Source organism: Salmo salar, chromosome 02, assembly GCF_965601325.2.
Source record: "Salmo salar chromosome 02, fSalSal1, whole genome shotgun sequence".
In the NCBI taxonomy this organism is placed as follows: domain Eukaryota; kingdom Metazoa; phylum Chordata; class Actinopteri; order Salmoniformes; family Salmonidae; genus Salmo; species Salmo salar.
This window is the reverse complement of record NC_138292.1, coordinates 70,436,503-70,449,339: the sequence shown is the minus strand read 5'-3', so window position 1 is coordinate 70,449,339 and position 12,837 is coordinate 70,436,503. Positions and strand designations below refer to the sequence as shown.

Below are 12,837 nucleotides of genomic sequence, written 5' to 3'. Positions count from 1 at the left end.
GTAACCGAAGGTTGCAAAAACGAATCCCCCCTGAACAAGGTAGTTAACCCCCGTTTCTAGGCCGTCATTGTAAATAAGAATGTGTTCTTAATCTGACTTGCCTAGTTAAATTAAGGTGTAAAAAAAAAAAAAATAATAATATAAAATCGGCGGCCAAAAATACCGATTACCGGTTGTTATGAAAACCTGAAATCGGCCCTAATTAATCGGCCATTCCGATTAATCGGTCGACCTTTAATAAATAAATAAATATATATATATATTTTCAATATTTTTAAGTTACTTTTAAAAATGGGTTGAACTACCCAGATATTTTCATCAATATATCATTAATCAATGAATGACTAAAGTGCATAGAGATGGCAGAATTCTGATATGATTGTTTTTGCACTATCCACCGAGTTTTGAAACTACATTGTGCGACATGGTTCAATGTTCCAATATATCAGCACAATATACTTTTGGGGTTTTTCAAATCGCCGCCGTCTTGAAGCAAAAATTGGGATCATGTTTGCTGCGCTAATGACCATACCAAAAACACAGTAAAAAAGAGCAAAGTATAATACAGTGAACTCAACAAAACAAGGAATTTGGGGTAAGTACATGCGGGCCGCCATCTTTACGCACCTCCGCTATTGTTACTGAAGCAGACTTTAGTCTAATCTACACAACATGGTTCTTACTTAATGAAATGAAATCTCGATCTTCCTCATCTTCTCCTCTCTCAGTTCCACTCTGCCCCGGTGTTTTCCTGCAGTCGACCAGACCCAGCAGTAAAGCAGTACTAGGAGGCATTTGACATAGGGACTCCGGAAGGGTGGAGGGGCTAGCTTTGTCCTGTTGGACACAAGAAGTTTTAAAAGGTGTATAATTAAACCAAATATTGTATTAATTTAGTCTAAACCTCTGATTGATTTGAGTGCGTCCCTTAAATCTCCTTTTCCTTGAAATGTTCAATCGTTCACTACAACCCACAAATCTAAGAGCATTAGATTGGTGGTAGCTTGGGCTAGTTTCCACCATATATCTCATAACAGTCATTTCCTTTCAAACAGCAATTTAGAAGCGAAGCGAGAGGGATAAGTGGGCCCAGAATCTGGTTTCGGACTTATTTGATCGAATATAAATTTCGTAAAGATTACGTTGTTAGGAGTGTATTGATAAAAGTAGAACACTTTATATGGGAGTAGTCCCTTTTCTTACATTTTTTATGTGATGTGGAAAACTATTTAGAGTCTTTAAAACGTATACAAAACAAAATGTCCAAAAAATGTATTCGCTATATGTCTGTATTTGATTTGATATAATGTGGAATAGTTTTTTTTCTTTTTTCTCTCATTTCTTTGGAATCCCTCTGGCTGTTATGTTTATGTTTGCATGTTACTGTTAATAAAAAATTAAAACACTATAAAAAAATTAAATATATATATAGCAGTGCGCCACCCGCTGCACAACTTCTAACTTTATGCCTAACCCTAAATAAATAAAAACACGATAAAGACATTTGACTTTGTGGCTGTGGTAACTACTGGAAACACGCACATCTGCCCTCTCTCTCATTGCATATTATGGTCCCACGTGATCTTGACTCTTCACGATTGCCTTTCATTTTTTATTTATTTTTCTTTGTTAGAGCGGCCACTTGAGCATCTGGTCAAATAATGGATAATGTGTTCGAAATCAGTGAAGGAATGTTAACATGTGTACACTTCGTGAGGAAGGAGAGATAATTAGTTTATAGCCACAGATTCCTAAACATGATATAGTAGTAGGCTACTTTATTGAAGTAAAAAAAATTCCCAACAAGTTTTACCTTCTTGTTTTTTTTTGTAACGACATTTAACCGAAAACAGGAATGTGGAGGTTCAAAGATGATGAAAACTAGGCACAATTGGCCCAGCGTCGTCCAGGATCGTTGTAAATAAGAATTTGTTCTTAACTGACTTGCCTAGTAAAATCAAATTTTTATTTTGATCAAAATACCAATCTACAACCTGAGACTGCATTTTAAGGCTTAATGTCACATTTTTGTCAAGATGTCAGGCACCAACCGCAAGAATCAGCCTAGGGCTAATTCTAACAGACCAGCTAGACTAGCCAAGGACCATGAAGCTACACCAACAACTGAACAATGCACAGCCGAGGTGACTGGACAAGAAGCTGTTCTACAGGCATTAACTGAAATGAAGCAGGAATTAATTGACAAAATGGATGGATACGCAGTCAGCAGAGCTACGAAACTAGGTTAGCCAGCTGAGAGAGGAGCTGAAAACTGCCACCGAACAGACTAGATCCGACCATAAGGCACTGGACATCCGCATGACCAGCCTGGAGACCGCGGCGAATGGCTACTCTGTGTCGATCACCACACTGGAAAGGAATGTTTTCCAAATGAAAAAGGAAATCAAGGATTTTAAAGAGAGAAACGAAAATTTAGAGGCTAGATCCCTTCCTTCAAATTTACATGTGACTAGTGAGAGAGAGAGACAGGAGGATGGCAAGCGCCCTACAGAGTTCTATGGGGGGTGATAAGGGACATATATAAGCCTAGGCAACCGTACCACCTGACATGACATCATACCAACGCCTTACTAACGTCTGCGTGACTCCTGCGTTACGCGTCTGATTTACATGACATGATACCAACGCCTTACTAACGTCTGCATCGTGTGTTAATGAAAGTCATAATGTGCATAGTTTATATTAATTCAATCTCAACCATAAATGTTAGAAACGTACCATTTTTCCCATGCAAGCAGACATTCCGACATAGCCACCTTGAACTATAGTGTAGCCGACGGCTTGTGTATTTCCTGTTATCACTAATGGCCTAGAAAATATCATAGATAATCTGTCTTTCCCTCAGCACTTCATGGCATGGTATGTTATCTTATCTCACTGTATTCAGATCTAAATGTTGTTAGCCAATCACAGACTGTGTTGTTACCAGTTCCACATCAGACAACCAATAAGAGTTGTGTCCATGGCTTTCAGAGGAGTTCATAGTTGCAATCGGGATCCTTGGGATGTCCCTTCAGTCGAATAGAGCAGTTCATAGACCTTCACAGAGGGTCCGTGCTATTCGGGATCCTTGGGATGTCCACACCTCCATAAAGAATAAATGTAAATTGGTTAAGATTAGTGTTAGTTTAGGGTGAGGACGTCCCAAGGAATCCGGATTGCAGTGACCATTCATAGAGTGAGAGACTGGCACGGTATTTGGAGAGCTCGGCGGAGACACAGACATTCATTTTATTTTATTATTTTACTTGTGACAGAAGCGATTTGAGTGTCTGCCCCAGATAGTTTCCTTATTTGAGACGATGAAGGAAAAAGGAAACAGCACACTGCTCTTGATAGTATCACTGATATTTATTAAGCTTACGTATCGGCCTCACGGCCTTCATCAGAGCTTTTGTGAATTTTTTTAAATTAGCACCCTTATGTAGACCTAGCCCCACCCACATCCGTTCCACACATCGAAAGTGGTTGGAGGCAAAGGAAAAACAAGTAAGTGCTACCAAACATAACAATATGCATTTCATAAATATTACAAAAGTGTATAAATAAGATCTATTAAACACGTCTGTAAAAACATATTGAGGACATAGCAAGTTTTCATTAATCATTGGGTACATCGTACGAAAAACATCAGAGTTTATTATTTGAGACAATGAAAATAATTACCAAGATGTCCTTGATCCGATTAAGGAGGAAGTAGAATATATTTATGTTGTGATATCGTGAGGAAATATATAGGTCTACAGTGTTAAGGCTAATTTGGTTTCTTTGAAAATAATACTTTTTTGTTGATAACGTATTGTCGAAAGCATGTAGGCAATATTATTTACTATGTCGATAGCGGAGTTGGCTATTGTACAATAACGGAATTTGATGTGCTAGTATTATTTATTTAATGGATTAATTCAATTGTAAATGAAATAACTACTTTTCACTGAAGGGAAACGAGGTACAACATGCAACTTCGATTGGAGACCAAAAAGTATGCCTGACAATATCACAACGGTATACCTAATATAGTGTGGGTACAGTAGTAGCCTATTCTACAAAAATATAACTGTATGTGCTTGCTAGTATTATTTATCTAATTGATCAATTCAATTGTAAATGTGGATGGTACGCTATTTCATTCAATGATTACATTATTGTACAAGGTACAATATTATTGTACAGGAGTAGTCTATAGTCTACAATAATAATGTAATTGAATGTGCTATAGTATCATTTATTTCATTGATGAATACAATTGTAAATGGGGATGGGTAGGCTACTTCATTCAGTGAATACTGAATATATTGCTATCTCTGGGAGTATGTTAATGATGGCTCTTCAGCTGTTGAACTATGGCAATGTCAAACTCATTTCTAAATCTTTTAGTCAAGATGTGATGAGCCAGTGCAACCAATCAGCTTCACTGCAGATGCTCAACCCACTCAACCTCAATGTTCTCCCTCCACAAGTAACCACATCCTCTTCTCCTGTTCAACTACTTTGCCACCACACTAACAATGACTGTACATATACCCCTGTTCCCATCTCAGTATAACATGATCCATCCAAGGCCTCAGCTGGATGCCTAAAATGTGAGAAATGTAAGCAAGATGCTATAGTGTGTGTGTGTGTGTGTGTGTGTGTGTGTGTGTGTGGAGTTCCAAGTAAATACTTGATAAGATGGCAAAGGACATAGTGATGAGAGTGAGAGCATACAGTATGAAAATAAAGACCACTTGGGATCTAAAAGGAGTGTGGGGTGCCTCTTGTGCCTCCTTTTTGTCCATTGAGGATACTACAGTCACACCTGGTGGAGGTTCTTGGAACACTGCAATTTAAGTCTGAGCAGAGGTTGATGGAAACCTGGTTTCAGTGGTAGTGCTATGTTGCATGTTATCTTGAATACCAGGCAGATGTTTGAGTACAGAATCAAATGGTGTAAACTTAACAGGCTAAACTTGTTGAGTACACTCTTCGAGAAAGGGGTTCCAACAGTGTTCTTTGGCTGTCACCAAAGGAGATAACTTTTTGGTTCAAGGTTGCAAAAGTGTTCTAGAAAAAAGAAACGCACACCTTTAAAGTCAAGGTGCTGGCTAGCGCAGTAGAACACTAGAAAATAAAGGAAAGCCGTACACTCTAAGAGCTCAGATGCAAAAATGTAATAACCAACGTTTCGACAGCGAATCTGTCTTCATCAGGATATCATCACAAACACTGCGAGATGAGTCATTTATATAGTGTCAAGAGACACACAGGTGTTTGTAATCATGGCCAAGTATGGCCTAATATCATTGGTTAACTCAAATATTTAAAAAAATGGCATACAAAGAACATACAAAAAGACAAACAAATGGATAGCATACTATCATAGCATTTGTAGTCTAAAATGTATCTAACAAACAATTGCAATGGCAAAATCACAATTATCACAAGAATGGCTTCAGATCAAAGTCTATGTTGAGACCGAAGGGAGCAAGGGTCTTTAAATTAAAGATCCAGGCAGCCTCTCGTTTTAACAATAAATTATCAAGGTCACCCCCTCTCCTCGGGAGGGTGACATGTTCGATGCCAATATAACGCAGAGACGAAATCGGATGGTTTGCTTCCAAAAAGTGGGCCGCAACTGGGGAAGTTAAGTTTTTGCACCTAATGGTGCTACGATGCTCTGAGATACGTACTTTTAATTCACGCTTTGTTTTACCCACATAATTTTTACCACAAGGACAAGTTATAAGATAAATAACTGCCTTAGTGGAACACGTAATAACACCTTTAATTGGGATAGATTTCCCTGTTTGGGGGTGTTTGAAGGATCTACATTTATAAGTGCCATTGCATTGAGCACAGCCATTACACTTGTAATTTCCATCCAGTATGGGCGCAAATAGACGTTGTTCAGGAATATCTTGGGGTGGTAATTACATTTTTGCATCTGAGCTCTTAGAGTGTGCGGCTTTCCTTTATTTTCTAGTGCAAAAGTGTTCTACCTAGACACAGAAGGGGTTCAACTGGAACCAAAAAGGGTTTTCCTATGGGGACAGCGGAAGAATCCCGTTAGTTTGTAGATAGCACCTTTTTATCTGAGTGTAGGCCTATATTGCAGTCGTGGTCCGTGGATATCTGTGAAAAATAAATTCATTGGTGGCGGTGAGTTAATCAAAAGTACTATGAAACATCCCCACTTTTAGCACGCATTTGCAATCAGGCAAATTAAGTATGTGTGCTGAGGCATGTGTGATCACTCAACATTGGCCTGATTACCAACAACGACGAGACGGCCTACAGGGAGGAGGTGAGGGCCTCGGAGTGTGGTGTCAGAAAAAGAACCTCTCAGTCAACGTCAACAAAACGAAAGAGATGATCGTGTACTTCAGGAAACAGCAGCACAATCGGCCGTGATTGGGAGTCCCATAGGGCAGCGCACAATTGGTCTAGCGTTGTCTGGGTTAGGGTTTGGCCGGTGTAGGTTGTCATTGTATATTAGAATCTGTTCTTAACTGGCTTGCCTGGTTAAATAAAGGATAAATGAAAATATATTTTTAAAATAAACATGCAAACCAAAGATGACTTGTCTAACTTGTGTAACCGATGTGAAATGGCTAGTTAGTTAGCGGTGGTGCGCGATAATAGCGTTTGAAACAGTGACGTCACTCGCTCTGAGACTTGAAGTTGGTTTTCCCCTTGCTTTGCAAGGGCCATGGATTTTGTGGCGCGATGGGTAACGATGGTTCGTGGGGTGCAAGGGTCCCTGGTTCGAGCCCAGGTTGGGGCGAAGAGAGGGACGGAACCTTCACAGTTACACTTGCACCGTTATGCAATTATTAGGAGACTAGATACGCTGCTGCTGCTGCTAGATTGACCCCCCTCCATTTCTTTTGTGCAATGCTGCGACTCACTGTTTTTTATCTATGCATAGTCACTTCAACCCAACCCTACCTACATGTACAAATTACCTCAACTCTCCTGTACCCCTCCACACTGACTCGGTACCGGTACCCCCTGTATATAGCCTCATTATTGTTATGTTATATTATATATATGTTATGTTATGTTATATATATATATATATATATATATATATATATATATATTTATTTTTTTAAATAATGTTTACTTTAGTTTATTTGGTAAATATTTTCTTAACTCTTCTTGAACTGCACTGTTGGTTAAGGGCATGTAAGTATGTATTTCACGGTAAGGTTTACACTTGTATTCGGCGAATGTGACAATTTGATTTGATTTGAAATAGCTAATCCTGGCTACCAATGTTTTAGAATTAATTTATTGAGGCAAGCAGATCAGAGATGTCAAGGTGGTACTCAAGCATATGCCATGTGTATGTGCCATGTGTATATTTTTTGTTTTATTTTGTTTCCCAGGAATTTGCATTTAATGTAAGTACATAAATACTGCCGCTAGGGGAGCTGTTACGTCAATTAGGGGAGTTAGTGATTTAATTAACGTTTCTTCTTCATGATGGAGATTGACTAGTTCTGAAAACGAACATTTCTCCGTCATCATTTTACCCTATTAATTCAGGTATGTAATGTGCGACAATGCAATATGATTTAAAAGTATTGAGGTAACATGGTTAATTACTTAGTCCATGAGTTTGGTGATGTTTGAAGGCAGTTTTAACAGCGTATTTTCTCCATTGTAAGTTAATGGAGTTAGGCTAAACTGCTAACGTAATGGTTTATATGAATAAGAAGGGATCAACATGGCGTCCAAACTTTCTGTACTTTTTTTTCTTAAACTTTTTAGATCCAATTTGTTTTATTTTCAATGAACAAAGGCTCAGTTTACTTTAGGTAATATGTAAATATGTGATGTCACAAAAAAAGTGTTTCTATTTGTACGAAAATAGCGTTTAACAGGTCGCTAGCTTGATGCTAACCAAATTTAGCTTGGCTAAACGATATAGTAGTTCGCTCTAGCCTAGTTTGTTTAGTCAATGTCATTATTAATGTACTGGTTGTAGTGTAACAGTGTAATTAAGTTGTTAAATTCCTGCATAAAATGGGTATTATGCCACCTCCTGGTGGATTAGTGTGCTTACATTGTCTAATACACTCAGTGATAAAGGTATGGGATTCTAGGTAATCCACAGCAGATCTATGGAGAATTGCTGTGGGTGAGTTGAACGTGGAATGGTCCCGGGATAGAAATGTATGAAGTTGACATTACATCACAAAATCCACCTTTTAAATCGCAATTTATGTTATTAGTAACTAATGTTGTTGGTTTGGCGTCAAATAAACCACTCTGATATTTGCCATGTGGGTTTTATGCTAGCTAACGTTCCCTCTCAAATTGGCAGCTAACTTGAAAATTAATCTACTTTAGGAGTGCTATTTCTATCCCGTCGACTGCTCATCATTCATCCATACTGTGTGTCCCATGATTGCAGCTTTGGAAATAAATGAACTATCCATCCATTACTCCTTCCTTTGTTGACTCAATGACTTGAGGGACGGGACCAGGAAGGTAGCATTGTTTCGCATAGGCGTCCAGTAATTTTGAGTTTTTTCGAATTTGACACTGATACTACAGTGAGTTTTATATTTAATGTGTAGATGTATGGTGACTACACGTTTGGATGAACAGACCAACGGGACTGCCATTGGCAAGTCCCTTGACGGGTACCAGGAATGGTGGAAGGACAATCTGAAGGTAATTATCTTTTCACACAACACAGCAGTGTCCAGGCCTCCAGAGTATTGACTATATCGCCTGCTATATGGAGGGGAGCCGCAGCAGTTAACTGAGGTAAACAATGCAATTGTATATAACATTGCATATATTGTAGTATATATATTTTTAGATTGACTTAGCGTTTTTCTTTTGCTGTTTTTTGTATAATGTACTTTGTCACTGATACTCCACCTGATGTGGAAGTTGTCAAACCAGATCAGAACGCCTTCGAAGACCACCTTCAGGCACGGACTGAGAAGGATGTGGAGGTTTTTGACCAGGTAATAATTATTGTATGCTGTAAATTTATTTTCTGGCCTTCCAAGAGATGTATTTGTAATAATTGGATTTCTATTATCAATCAAGGTGAGACTGAACATGGACAGGGTGCATGAGAACGAGAGCCACCTGAGAAGAATCAAGAGGACCAAGTGCTTCGACATCTGGGTGAATGACTTGGAAGAAGGACGAAGGGAAGGCGAGACCCAGGAAAGCTTGGTGCTCTTTCGCTCCTAGCTGGGGTCAACATCCGTTAAAGGTGAATAGAAAAATCTCCGATAACCATTTGCATTTGCTGCCTCGTGATAGGCGGCATCACCATGCTCTCAGCAGTACCAACGCTGGCCCAGGGTTTTCTCCAAATAGTCAATCTCAAGGCTAACCACTGGGTCACGTTAAGTAACCGCCACTTCCAGGTAGGTACTGTTAAGGTGTATGACTCCAGTGGTCATGACGCCACCCTGGAGTTTCTCACAACTCATCTCTATCTTTTCCAGGCATCATCCCTTACCAACTCCACTGACATCAAAAGACGGCTATCCTTTCTTTCCTACCTGCCATTAACATTATTGCATGTCTAATCAAACATTTTAAATTAAATCATTCAATAATTGTTATTACATACCTGAATCATTTAACCTGTGTGTTTGCTTGTTTACGTCTGTCTCCTACCCTGTTCCCTTTTCTCTGCTCCTGTTCTCCAGGACCTATGGGTTCTGCCTAACACCCAGACATGGATCCATCTCATGTCTTCCATTACCATCCAGCCTCCAACGTTTCATTACATCAGCTACTGTTATTGTCATGTTGTCATTATCTGCTAAGAAAGAGCAAGACAACTATCATATTGGGCACATAATGTGAGCTGCACAGATTAGCTAAAAACACTAGCACTGCAAACACTCAGAACAAAGAGGGCAGCAGCGCCTGGACTTTGCACTTTCCCTCTGAGTCCACTACCTGCTGAAAAACAGCCAGAACCTCCCATCCACACAAAACCCACTCTATTCCACACACCAGAATTCTGTATTTCAGTCTTATTGCCATGTGAGTGTACAAAAAAATCTGAAAGTAAATTGACACACATGTACCAAAAAAAATCAATGGTTATGTATTTAAATAAAAAATATTGCTATATTGGTTTTCACAGCTGTTTCATAAGGTGTTTGTTATTCTAAATTGTAACGTATCCCTTGATGGTATTTGTTAGTTCAACATTATTAATTGTATCATGAGACATACAATATATTCAACCACAAGAGTGTACAAATGAGCTATGATTTTAGAAAATCATAAGTGAGGATTAAAATTATTTCAGTGTAGGTAAGGAAATGCCTGTTTAAAATGGAACATGCCAGCCAGACAAGCCAGTGTATGAATCAAATGTATTTTCATATGGAGTGGAAATGAGTTCACTTTGTGATCTGTAAGTGACAATGTGTGGGGGGAATTAAATGATATTGTTTACCCTGATTCCTGTTTATTCCTAAAAAAGCAGAATATGGTAAAAACATTAATCGCAATGGTTAGCCTATGCAAATAAATAGGAATACATTTAGCCTAATTGGTAATATGCCGTGGGGGAAAGTCGGGATCCCAGTCAGGCTTTTGTTTGTCAATTCCAGATTAAATATAGGTATTCGTGTGTATCAAGTCTAGGCAATTGTGGGCTAAATCAATGACAAACAGCTTAAATGTTCAGGCTTCATCATGATCTGTGATTGAAACAGGCTAGGGTGTTTTCAGTTCCGTTTAGTCTAAGAATATGCCTGAGAACGCAACTGCACCTCTTACATCTATAGACGTTCCGCTAGTGGAACACCTGCTCCAATATCCAATGATAGGCGTGGCGCGAATTACAAATTCCTCAAATGCAAAAACTTAAATTTTTCAAACATATGACTATTTTACAGCATTTTAAAGACAAGACTCTCCTTTATCTAACCACACTGTCCGATTTCAAAAAGGCTTTACAGCGAAAGCAAAACATTAGATTATGTCAGCAGAGTACCCAGCCAGACACCCATTTTTTAAGATAGCATATAATGTCACAAAAAACTAAACCACAGCTAAATGCAGCACTAACCTTTGATAATGTTCATCAGATGACACGCCTAGGACATTATGTTATACAATACATGCATGTTTTGTTCAATCAAGTTCATATATCAAAAACCAGCTTTTTACATTAGCATGTGACGTTCAGAACTAGCATTCCCACCGAACACTTCCGGTGAATTTACTAAATTTCTCACGATAAACGTTCACAAAAAAACAATTATTTTAAGAATTATAGATACAGAACTCCTTTATGCAATCGCGGTGTCCGATTTTAAAATAGCTTTTCGGTGAAAGCACATTTTGTAATATTCTGAGTAGATAGCCCGGCCATCATGGCTAGCTATTTTGACACCCACCAAGTTTGGCACTCACCAAACTCAGATTTACTATAAGAAAAATTGGATTACCTTTGCTGTTCTTCGTCAGAATGCACTCCCAGGACTTCTACTTTACACCCAATGTTGTTTTGGTTCCAAATAATCCATAGTTATATCCAAATAGCGGCGTTTTGTTCTTGCGTTCAAGACACTATCCAAAGGGTGACGCACCGGCGCGTATCGTGACAAAAAAATTCTAAATATTCCATTACCGTACTTCGAAGCATGTCAAACGCTGTTTAAAATCAATTTTTATGCGATTTTTCTCGTAAAATGGCGATAATATTCCAACCGGGCGACGTTGTTTTCGTTCAAAGACTGAAAGAAGAAAATATCTTCACGTGCACACCCGTGTCATTGTTCTCAGATCGACCACTATCCAAATGCGCTACTGTTTTCCGCCCAGGGACTGCAGAGTCATCATTCCCTGTTCTGGCGCCTTCTGAGAGCCTATGGGAGCCTTAGAAAATGTCACGTTACAGCAGAGATCCTCTGTTTTCCATAAAGAGGCTATAGAAGGTCAAGAAAGTCAGAGAGGGCACTTCCTGTATGTAATCTTCTCAGGTTTTGGCCTGCCAGATGAGTTCTGTTTTACTCACAGACATCATTCAAACAATTTTAGAAACTTTAGGGTGTTTTCTATCCAAATAAAATTAATTATATGCATATTCTAGTTTCTGGGAAGGAGTAATAACCAGATTAAATCAGGTACGTTTTTTTATCCGGCCGTGAAAATACTGCCCCCTATCCTAAACAGGTTAAGCAGGGCTGTGCGCGACAGCAACGACCCATGGAAAGCAATCTTACCTTGGAGGAACACACCCACCGAAAACATGGACAGCAGCCCAGCACAACGCCTTCTGTCCAGACGTCTGAAGACTACCATCCCCGTAGCTAACAAGCTACTTGAGCCCTGCGTCATGGTTGGCGTCATGGACAAACTGCGTCACAGAAAGCAGCTTGCTAAGTACTTCTACGACCGGACTGCTCGAGACCTACCAGAGCTGGAGGTGGGTGAAACAATAAGGATGAAACCGCTGCCGGGAGACCACACAGGACTTTGGAGGCTGGGCACGTGCCTACAGAGAGTTGCACCACGTTCTTACCTGGTGGATGTTGGTGGCTCTCTTTATCGTCACAATCGGGTGGATCTGCGCGTAGCAGCGCAAACAAACCAGAACACACCATTCACTCACCTAGATGAGCTGGATCACAGTCCAGGCCTAAGGGTAAGAGGCGCAGAATTGAGACATGAGCCAACTGAAGGTGAGGCTTCGACCCCACCAAGCTCTCCAGCTCGTGGCCCTAATCCTACCCCTGTCAGAGCCCATATTTACTCACGGGTGGGTCGGCTGTGCAAGCCACCGGACAGGCTTACTCTGTAAGCAAGAGATTGTGTTAACTTGTCCTCTGT

The 12,837-nt window shown here is 39.6% G+C and overlaps 1 long non-coding RNA gene across 3 annotated transcripts; it reads left to right on the top strand.

Moving 5' to 3' along the window:
- The first annotated feature begins 7,456 nt into the window (after nt 1-7,456).
- Nucleotides 7,457-10,452, top strand: LOC106591063 (uncharacterized). Of its 3 annotated transcripts, none has more exons than XR_001325186.3 (5): nt 7,457-7,551; nt 8,589-8,685; nt 8,923-8,987; nt 9,073-9,244; nt 9,690-10,452. It is a non-coding gene; the product is annotated as an uncharacterized LOC106591063 (long non-coding RNA). The 3 variants fall into 3 exon arrangements; XR_014381861.1 differs by having other exon boundaries at nt 8,911-8,987; XR_014381862.1 differs by having other exon boundaries at nt 8,589-8,781.
- Nucleotides 10,453-12,837: the final 2,385 nt, after the last annotated feature.